The sequence below is a fragment of the Mustela erminea genome, chromosome 20 (genome assembly GCF_009829155.1).
Source record: "Mustela erminea isolate mMusErm1 chromosome 20, mMusErm1.Pri, whole genome shotgun sequence".
Classification (NCBI taxonomy): Eukaryota; Metazoa; Chordata; class Mammalia; order Carnivora; family Mustelidae; genus Mustela; species Mustela erminea.
The window spans coordinates 29364385-29373475 of NC_045633.1; the positions used below are offsets into that span (position 1 = coordinate 29364385).

General features: G+C 48.3%; 1 long non-coding RNA gene across 1 annotated transcript; it reads left to right on the forward strand.

The window, feature by feature from the left end:
• Nucleotides 1-203: 203 nt before the first annotated feature.
• Nucleotides 204-8577, forward strand: LOC116581348. Its single transcript, XR_004282021.1, has 4 exons — nt 204-327; nt 436-518; nt 6904-7025; nt 8095-8577. It is a non-coding gene; the product is annotated as an uncharacterized LOC116581348 (long non-coding RNA).
• The last annotated feature ends 514 nt before the right edge of the window (nt 8578-9091 follow it).

The following is a 9091-nucleotide window of genomic DNA, read 5'->3' on the forward strand; positions in this document are numbered from 1 at the left end:
CACGTGGTAGGGGCTGAACAAAGACGTGGCAGAACACAGGGGAAGAAGGAGTCGTAGGGGGAGGGGGTGGGTGGGTAGGTAGGGACATCGGGTCGTGTGTGGGCAACAGGCTGCGGACTCCCTGTGCGTGCGAGTCTAGGAGTAACTGGAATGTTCTCTTTTCTTTTGCATCCCAGAGGCCCGACGGTGTCTGGAGGGAACAGGGGAAGCAGAAGCAGGACCACATCCGGCTCCTCCACGCTCTCCTTGTGTGGTCTCGGACACGTTACTCTGTGCTTCTGAGACTCAGCTCCCTTGTCTCCAAGGAGAGCCGGCCGTATCCACTTGGTCAGGCCCCTGGCAGGGCTGCAGGGCGGCTAGGAGGACCCTTGGTGCTGAGGTCGCCCCCAGCAGGTGTCTACTAGTAGTGCCCCTTACCCTCTTGTCCTTATTCAGGGATGAAGATGAGGACGATGATGGTGGTCGGGAGGAGGCTGGTGCTGTCGGTGGAGGCTCCGGAGAGAGAAGGATGCAGAGAAGTAAAGCATGACGGAGACGATGGGGTGGGGGCGGCTCGTTCCTCGTAATTCTTCTCTCCTTTGAACTTGGAGGCAGTGGCGGAGGGTTGGGAAGGCTGTGACTCAGCTCTCAGCCAGCTGTCCTGCAGCTTTCTGCTGAGCAAGCCGGCGCCAGAGGAAAGGCGCCCGGGGCAGTGCATTCTGCAGCGGGACAAGAATGTGATTCTTATGTGCTGGCTTTCTAGCCCCTCTTACACACACACACACACACACACGTCTGAGGGTGTGTCCCTCTTTCCTTGGGTAGAAGACGAGGTTCTTCAGTTCCTAAATGGATTCTGGAATTCATTCTCCTTGGGAGGGAGGCACGCCGACTGCCCGAGATCAGGGGACCCTGCCCTTCTCTGGGTGTCCGGGGAAGACTCCACCTTCTTAAGACCCCGAAAAGGCAGATCCAGATGGTATGAGTTTCCTGGGGTTGCAATCCCAAATTATTGCAAACTGGGTGGCTTCTGGGGCCAGAAGTCTGAGATCAAAGGGTTGGCAGGGCCACACGGTTCCTCTGTCTTAGCTTTTGGTGGCTCCCAGCAGCCTTTGGATTTCCTCAGCTGCTTGCTGCCCCCTACCCCGTCTCTGCCTCCGTGGCCCCCATGGGTCATCTTCCCCTTGTGCATGCCCTCACTTTCTTACAAGGACACCAGTCCCTGGATTGAGGGCCTGCCCACTCCAGTATGACCCCATCTGAACAAATTACATCTGCAAAGGCCCTACTTTCAGATTTGTTCACATTCCGAGATTCTACATGGACATGACTTTTGGGGGATGGCGGGGGGGGGGCGCGGTTTACCTCAGTACACAAACAGAAACTCCAAATGGCCGCGGTGATCCCAAATTCCAAACACACGAACCCGATACGGAGAAACACAGATTCAAAGCCAGACCACCTCTGTCCGCTCCCCTCTTGCTTCTCTTCCCAGCTGCTTCTTGTAGGAATTTTTAAGGTTAAAACTTCCACGGCTCCCTTGTGCCTCTTCACAGGCAACACCACCCTGCCCCCTCGTAACCACTGTTCATTTGGGGTCCTCCAGGGAGCAGTGACAGGTGCAGGGGTCATTGTGGGCACTGTAGTGAGGGCTCTTCAATGCGTTCATTGCCAGTTTATAGAAATAGAGTTGGTTTTTACATAGATTCTGGGATCTTGCTGAATTCACTCATAAGTTCTAGGAGATTTTTTTTTTTTTTTTTAGATTTCTTGGAATTTTCTATTTGGACAATCTGTCATCTTTACACAGAAACACTTTAATTTTTTTTCCCTTTGTCATCTCAAAGTCTTTTATTTCTTTTCTTGCTTTATTGTGTGGGCTAGAATTTCCAGTGCTATGTTGAGTGGCAGTGGTGAGAGTGGGATCCTGGCTTGGCACCCAATCTTCGGGGAAAAGCACCAGTCTTTCAAATCTCAGTGTGCTGTCAGCTGTAGGTTTCTGTAGGTTTTTTTTTTTTTTAAGATTTTTATTTATTTGAGAAGGAGAGAGAGCGAGAGCATGCAAGGAGCAGAGCACAGAAGGGAGAAGCAGACTCCCCGCCGAGCAGGGAGTCCGATGCGGGGCTGGATCCCAGCACCCTGGGATCATGACCTAAGCTAAAGGCAGGTGCTCAACTGACTGAGCCACCCAGGTGCCCCAGTACACTTAAAAAAATCTATCTATCTATCTATCTATCTATCTATCTATCTATCTCAAGTCCAAGAAGTCCCTTTATATGCTTAGTGTCTGGAACATTTTTGATCACGAATGGGTGTTTAATTTTGTCAAATACCTTTTCTGCATCCATTGATGTGATCATGTGATTTTTCTTCTTAGCCTGTAGATTACACTGAATGATTTGGGACTGTTGAGCCAGTCTTGCATCCGCAGATTAGATCCCACTCAATCCTCACATAAAATTCTTCCATTCTACCGCGAGTCCACCCACTGATTTAAAAACTTTTATTGGATGGGGCGTCTGGGTGGCTCAGTGGGTTAAAGCCTCTGCCTTCAGCTCAGGTCATGATCCCAGGGTGCTGGGATCCAGCCCCACATCGGGCTCTCTGCTCAGCAGGGAGCCTGCTTCCTCCTCTCTCTCTCTGCCTGCCTCTCCAACTACTTGTGATCTCTGCCTGTCAAATAAATAAATAAAATCTTAAAAAAAAAACTTTTATTGGTTATTTCTTTTCTATCTTAAAATTTCTGTTTGGTTCTTCTTTGTACCTTCTAGTCCTTTGTATATTCTCTTCTGTTTTTGCATTTGTTTCAAGTGTGTTCATAATTGCTCATTGAACATCTTTCACTGGCTGCTTTAGAATCTTACTCGGGTAACTCTAACATCGCTGCCGTCTTGGTATGGTCATCTATTAGATGTCTTATTTCATGCCATCTGGGGTGTTCCGGTTCTTGATGCGTTGAGTGATTTCCAATTATATCCTGGACTTTTTGGTATTCCTCTACTGTCTTAGATAAATATTCTATTTGTGCCTGCTTCTTCTGATACCTCCAGCAAAGGGAATAAGGAATGCCTCATCTTTACTACCAGGTGGGGGTGAAAATCCGGGTTCTCCACTTGGTGTCTGTGGATATTCTGGGTTGGAGGAAACACCTTATTCCTGCTGTGGGGAGATGGAATTTCAGGCTCCCCCAGGCCTCCACTGATACCACCTTGGCTGGGGGGGAGGGGCTAGATGCTTCATTACCGCTCCCCACATGGCCTCCGCTGATACTCAAGGACCGGGTGGCTTTGTCACTGCTGGTGGCCAAAGTTCTGACTCTTCCCTTGACTTTCTCAAACTTCGTCCTAGTGGGGAGAGGCAGGGGCCTCATTACTGCCCAGCTGGGATGAAAGTACAGGTTTCCTACTTGGCCTTCTCTGATGCTATTCTGGGAGGGGGCATTGGCTCGGGACACCTCCTTTCAGCTGGAGGAGGGTGGAGGTTTAGGCTCCATGCTCAGCCTTTTGCTGACATTGGTGGGGGTGGGGCTGGCTGGAGTGCAGCCTTATTGTCTAAGTTTTCTGCCCTGCCAGGCTGCACTTTTCTTGATCCTTTGGCTAGAGAGAGCAGAGGGATCCTTTGGCTAGAGGGAGCCTGCTTCCTTTCTCTCTCTCTCTCTCTCTCTCTCTCTCTGCCTACTTGTAATCTCTGTTTGTCAAATAAATAAATAAAATCTTTAAAAATTAAAAAAAAAAGGGCTCCTGGGTGGCTCAGTGGGTTAAAGCCTCTGCCTTCGGCTCAGGTCGTGATCCCAGGGTTCTGGGATCAAGCCCCACATCGGGCTCCCTGCTCAGCGGGGAGCCTGCTTCCTCCTCTTTCTCTGCCTGCCTCTCTGCCTACTTGTGATCTCTGTCAAATGAATAAATAAAATATTAAAAAAAAAGAAAATTAAAAAAAAAAGAAGCCACATAAACCCAATAAGGTCATTAGGTCCCAGCCATGATGCATCCCAGCACACCACCTCTGGTAACTGGATAATGCCATCTCTACAGTCAGACAGCCCAGGCACCTCCATCTTTTGTCTGTGTGACCTTGAGCAAGTTGCTTCACCTCTCTGTGCCCTAGTTTCTGCATCTGAAATGGCAAATCGATTGAGTTTCCCCCACTCACTCCTGCACAAGCCAGGCAGAATCCATGTGACAAGAGGGGAGGCAAATCTGAATCTCAGAAAGGACTGCCACCTTCTAGCCTCTGCCCTTTCCTCCACATCTGCCTTCGGAATGTTCCTTGCCACACTCCATGCCCTCGGCTTGTGAATTGTCCCATGCTTCATACCTCATCAGTCTTCTAAAGGACTCGGTTCTTATGGCCAGAGTCCCATATGTGCAGTTGTATAGAGGAATCTGGGGACTCTGTGGCCCTCTTCTGATGTCACTTTATTCATTGAACAACCTGTTTCTTGGCACCCCCACCAAGCAGGCCCTGGGGATGAGACAGGAGCCAGCAGTCAACAACTTTTGATGATGGTCACGTCAGACTCCAACAGCCAGGGTGACTATAACAGCCTCTGAAACCTTCACTATACCCCCTGGCAGCTGGCAAGATTCCATCTCTCAGGAAAAAAGGCGCCTGGGTGGCTCAATGTATTAAAGCCTCTGCCTTCGGCTCGGGTCATGATCCCGGGGTCCTGGGATTGAGCCCCACATCGGGCTCTCTGCTCACCTTCCTCTCTCTCTGCCTGCCTCTCTGCCTACTTGTGATCTCTGTCTGCCAAATACATAAATAAAGTCTTTTTAAAAAATTATATAAATTTAATTTTTAGAGACCTGTTCCTTGATCAATACAGCTTTAGCATTTATTAAGTGTTATTAAGGTTTCATATATGCAAACACACTCTTGAGAGCCCCTAATTCATTGGAATAAAACCATGAAATGGTTGTACGTCCTCCCTTCATGTCACCCAACGGTACAACGTTCCATCTCTCTCTCCTCCTTTAACAACATACGGGGCAGATTCTCATTGTTAAAAATAATGTAGTTTAGACAGACTTCTGATTTCAGAAAAGTGGAATGCACGTCCTTTTCCCTGTTCCTCCTGCGAAGTACAAGTCCATGACCGCTGTATATGAACGAAACACAAAGAAGACAGAGAAAGGAGAAGTGGACAGAGGGGCTATCCGGCACCTTGGGACCTAAGGAACGACATGCCGGTGAGTTCCTTGGGTTTTCTTTTTGCCTCGGAGATCCCAGACTTGATGCTGGAGAAGCCAGAAACCCTAACTGGTGCAAGATACAAAGACAGACAGACAGACAGAAGGTAAGAGAGAGAGAGAAAGAGAAAGGAAGGAAGCAGGCTCCCTGCTGAGCAGAGAGCCCGATGCAGGGCTCGATCCCAGGACCCTGGGATCATGACCTGAGCCGAAGGCAGAGGCTTTAACCCACAGAGCCACCCAGGCGCCCTATGTGGCTTCTTCACAAAGACCACAGATGACCAGTTTTCACGGCCCTGTAAGTCAAGGTGCAGAATCTCATTTGCTTGGTCACAGTTATGCTCTCTGGGTCACACAGCACTCAGTGATGTCACTTGGCTGCAGGATAAGCGCTCACTTTCTATTCAGAGGACCATGTTCAAGGACAGCTGTTCTCTGTCCTTATGTTTGTCATTTTTACCCTTTTCCTTTTAATTGCTTGTCCGTTAGTACACTCTGCACCCCAGGATGGATTTCCCTGATGAGTTTAAGCTGCACTCTACAGACCAACTTCTGAAGGGGGCCTTTTTCAATAACAACAAAAAAAAAGTTTTTGTTTTTGTTTTTGTTTTCTGTAGGTCAGGGACGTAGTATAAAAATGATGAGCTAGATAAAAATAATCCAATTTTTTTTTTATTACTACTGAAGACACCTTGTGTGTAATAACTCTCCATATCTATGTCACCTTGAGTGGGTAGAATGCCTTTCTTCCCAAAGACAAATAGCTTGAAGCAGTGGCCAAATCATTTTTTTCCCAGTTTGCCACGAACACAAAACCCGGCTGCCTTTGCAAGCAGAAGTGCAAGTTGCTAATCAGTGTGAAAGGAATGAAGTTGCCCTCGGTATGGTGAGGCCAAAGAGCTCTGTCCACTGTGTGGATTCCAGGGGAGAGGACAGGACCAGGGTCGACCGCTTTAACACCTGGGAAGAGAGGCGGAGGCTGTGGAGGCCGTGATGTCTGGGCTTTTGAAAATTTAATGAGGATGTGACTTGACACTCAGACCCCTGTTGTTTGCCAGGGCAGAATGCAGGATGCTAATCTGCACAAGATCATCTCTATTCCAACGAGATATTTTCTTTCCGAGATGAAATTAGAATTCGGAAGACATTATTTTCCTTTTGTGACCACGAGCTGACAGTGAGCTGGCCTCTGTGTACACCGTGCCTTCCCCGGACTGGACCAGACCCCAGAGCAGATGTCACAGATGAGCGAAGTTCCCATCTGCTGAGGGTCACTGCTGTCTCTGCCTTTTTTTTTTTTTTTTTTTTAAGATTTTATTTATTTGACAGACAGAGATCACAAGTAGGCAGAGACAGGCAGAGAGAGAGGAGGAAGCAGGCTCCCCATGGAGCAGAGAGCTCTATTCGGGGCTTGATCTCAGGACCCTGAGATCACGACCTGAGCTGAAGGCAGAGGCTTAACCCACTGAGCCACGGAGGTGCCCTCAGGAGAGGACATTTCTGTCCAATTTCACAGACTTCCACTTGGAGGGTGGAGATGAATGCACAAAGGAGAAGTCCTCTGACCTTTCCGGAATGTGCACATTCTTGATTTCTTAAAGTATTTCTGCAATGGTCAGAGGGCTGATAAATGGGTTTCAACATGTTTTCAAGATGTCTCCTGCTTTTGACGGTCCTGTTCATTCAGCAGCAGTAACAAATGCCGTTGCTGTCTCCCTTTCTCTGACATGGCCAGGCCCTACGATGGATCGTGGAGACAGAATAAATACAGACTACAGTCTCAGTCTGAGGGAGTTTCAAGGCTCCAAAGCCCATCCACAGGAAACAGCAAACTCTGTGAGAAAGTCTGGAAATAGGGTAGGACATCAAAATCCAATTACAAAATTACTTGTGCAATTTTTTTGCTTAATGGCTGTAATCCTTTTAGGCTTTAAGTCCCCTGAGGATAGGGACTGACTTGATCTTTTTCATCATCATATTCCCAGCACCTGGGACAGTGCCTGGAATACAGTGGGTACCTAAATATTTATTGTCTAACTGAGTGATTGCAGTGAGGTTTTGGGTTTAACACTTGTTATCTTGGAGCGATGTCTGCTGCATGAATGGTCTTTGTTACAAATTCATTTATAAAGCTTTCAACTTCTGAGTAAACCACACACATGCTGGACCTAAAGTGAATGCCTATCGTAATGGGTAACTAGGATACTGAATGTTCCTCTATGTAGGCGCAACCTGCATGTGAGCAGATTCGATAAATGCTATCTTGGTGGAATTAAAACATGCTGGAGAACAGCTCTGCCCACCCATTAAATTTTCCCATTAGATAGTAATTTCTTTGAGTAGTGAAGTTTGTTTGTTTGTTTGTTTAATTTGACAGAGATCAAAAGTAGGCAGAGAGGCAGGCAGCAATAGAGGAAGGGAAGCAGGCTCCCTGCTGACCAGATAGCCTGATGCAGGGTTCGATCCCAGGACCCTGAGATCAAGACCTGAGCTAAAGGCAGAGGCTTTAACCCACTGAGCCACCCAGGCACCCCCTGCCCCGCTTTTTAAAAAAGATTTTATTTATTTAGAGTAGTGAAGGTTTTGAAGTCTTCTAAGTTCTCCCTTCATGAACAAAATGACACCCTAAGCCTGTATTCCCCCAACGTTTTTGCAGGCTTTGTCAAAGTGGAGGTCCAGGCTCAGGTGTGGGGATAATATAACATTCTGCTTACAGATAACTGGGTCATGCTTTATTCTGATGGGCATCAGAGAGCAATTTTCAGATTCAAACTTTGAGAGAAGCCCCTTGGATCCCATGTTGAGAAACCTAAAGAATTAGGAATTTGACATTTAAAGGCCTTTTATAATTCATAGTATCTCTGAATTCAAAGCTCCACATATCAAATTATCAAGTTCAACATGTGCTGTCATTTTTTCTCAATAGCCATGCAGTTATCGTCAAGATAACCAAGCCGACGGGAACAAGATGAGGAAGCCACATCTGTGAGGAGGGACTCAAACCTCTATCGCCTGACACCCAGACCCCTTTTCTGTTGCCTATTTGTTACATAAGCTGCCAAATATCTTCTCTGCTCCCAGAAGTGTGCTTTGTTAATTGAGAAGCACGGGAATTCTGTGTGTTTAATTCTTGAGGTTATCAGGAGACTGAAGCCTGAAGTCATCCCACAACCTTGGAGGATAAGGTGAAAACTGTCCTCTTGGATAAATGACAGCGGAAGGATCCTTCCACTAAACAGGCCTCTGTAAATATAAAACAGTTGCTGGAAAATTATATTAGAGATGAATTATCTCCTCCATTACAGTGTTTCCTTTTCTTTAATGCAATTTAGTTCAAGCTAGAGGAACAAAGTCTGGGGAGCCGCATTTCAGGGCTTCGGGGGAGTTACTGGAAGCGAAGACGCCCGGCGAGGAAGGAGATTCAGAGATCTGGAGCAGGTCGAGCCGAGGCCTTGTGCCCACGAGGCCTACGCTTAGGACCCTGGCTGTGCCCACGGGAAATTGAATTTTGAGCTCCTTCTGCATCATAAATCCAGGGCAGCTGGCAGCTCTCCAAAGGAGGCTGGAGAGACACTGCGAGAGCATCTGAGGCCAGCCGGCCCAGCCAGCCCCTGCGGAGCCCGCTGAGGGTGGGCCCCAGGTGTGCAGGTTTGGGGTTCGGGTCCAGCCTGTCACTTTGTTAATTGTAAAGTGCGCTCATCGCCAGCAAAGGAGCGCCTCCATTATCCACCAGAAAGCTGAAAGGCTGGAATTGCTCGGAAACGCCTTGGGGCCGACGGGGGACGGGCCGACTTTTGAAGGCGTGCGTCTCCTGAGCACGTGCGAGGAGGACCCTCGGCGCCGGGGGTCTGTAGAAGTGGCATCCGCCGCCCGGGACCTCGCCAGCGTCTCCAGGCCCCGCGAAGGCGGGGGGCCGAGCAGGG